This window comes from Hippocampus comes, unplaced genomic scaffold (assembly GCF_001891065.2).
Source record: "Hippocampus comes isolate QL1 unplaced genomic scaffold, H_comes_QL1_v1.1 C16966874, whole genome shotgun sequence".
Lineage (NCBI taxonomy): Eukaryota > Metazoa > Chordata > Actinopteri > Syngnathiformes > Syngnathidae > Hippocampus > Hippocampus comes.
Window position 1 is genome coordinate 1 of NW_017841484.1, and position 1442 is coordinate 1442.

The 1442-nt window shown below is 41.8% G+C and overlaps 1 long non-coding RNA gene across 1 annotated transcript; it reads right to left on the reverse strand.

Annotated features, from left to right (window-relative positions):
* Positions 1–35: 35 nt before the first annotated feature.
* Positions 36–1406, reverse strand: LOC109509609 (uncharacterized). The gene is made up of 3 exons (XR_002166977.1): positions 1341–1406; positions 610–654; positions 36–450 (listed from the first exon to the last, which is right to left on the reverse strand). It is a non-coding gene; the product is annotated as an uncharacterized LOC109509609 (long non-coding RNA).
* Positions 1407–1442: the final 36 nt, after the last annotated feature.

Here is a 1442-nt window from a genome sequence, read left to right on the forward strand (position 1 = left end):
CAAGGCAATAGAAGAGGCGCTTCTTTTCATTCTCATTTTTTGTCAGGTAACTTAGCGCCACAAACCTCACAGGAAGAATTTTGTTCCCTGGCAACTTCCACAACCTTGAAGCAAAAACAAGACAGTGGGGTGGGCGCGATATTTCACAGCAATGTTTTAATGGGCAAGATTCAAAAAATGTTCAGCTTTCTTTGTTATGGCGAACACTTTTTCCACATCAAATTGAAATTCAACCAAAAAGAATGTATTTATGTGAACACACAATCCATTAAATATCTGATTCACTTCTTGTGCGAGTGGTTGTGTATTGCGGGGTTGTGACTGTGTGCACCATTTAGTTGCGCCTCTGGAGCAGGAACATGAGGAAGATGGCACTGAGTAAAATGGAGAGCGTGCAGACAGTCGGGACAACAATCTCAGTTACCATCTCCATGTGGCTGGTCAGCGGGTCTGTAAAAAACACACACTATTTAGAAACTTAAAAGCATTAGACGCTGCCAAAAAAACAAAGGCATGTCGCAGCACTCAAAGGGTTTTGAGTTTTTCAAACATGTTTCTTCTTATTTATCGTCCATAGTTTATCCCTTTTGAGCACAGGTGGTGTCTTACCATGTATAAGTCTTAGAATATTGGCAGCAGTACTCCGCTGATCCTCTATTAAAAAAAGAGAAATAACTCAGAGATGATGAACAATCATCGATAACCCTTTGAGTACTGCATGCATCTAGTAGGAACTCTCGCAACAAGCAGTTTTGCACCACCGCCAGGCCACTTCCAAAATTTCATCCTGCTATTCGATAGCCATCATCTTGTTTTGTCACTCGTAGCCGGAAACGTGGGCAAATGTTTAATCGCGGTCAAGCGGCACACTTCATGCAAGTTAATTGTTAGTGAAATGGTGAAGCGCGAGATCACAAAAACGGCACACTTGAAGTGAAGACTTGTACCCTCAAGCAAGTTCTAAACTTCATCATGCACAGGCCAAACCCTTGGCTTTTCGGCATGATCCGTTGCCTTTCTTCTAGCTGAGGGAGGGGCAAACAAAAAAGATATCTCAGATTTCCTTTGCTAGTTTTAGTATTTCCGCTTCCTGAATTTACTTTACCTCTGCCAAGGTAATTCGTTTGTCAGGTTTACACTCTGCTGAGTGCCAATCTAGTTGGATTCATTCATGTGTGAGGCAGTGTCGCATCGATAAAGTCAGATTGTCTTTTCTAATTTACGGTTTTCCTCTGAAGTTGGACATTTGAGGTCAGAATCTTTATTTGTTTACCCCAGCTAGTTGAGCAGTGGTGTTTTTTTGTTTTTTGTTTTTGTTTTTTTTAACATGGCAGACTGACCTGCAGCCAGGAGTTGGTTACTTGATGAGCAGGTCTCCATCGCTTTCCTCCTCCAGTTCTCAACCTGTAGAGAGGTTCACAGTCCAAATATAATGTTTACAC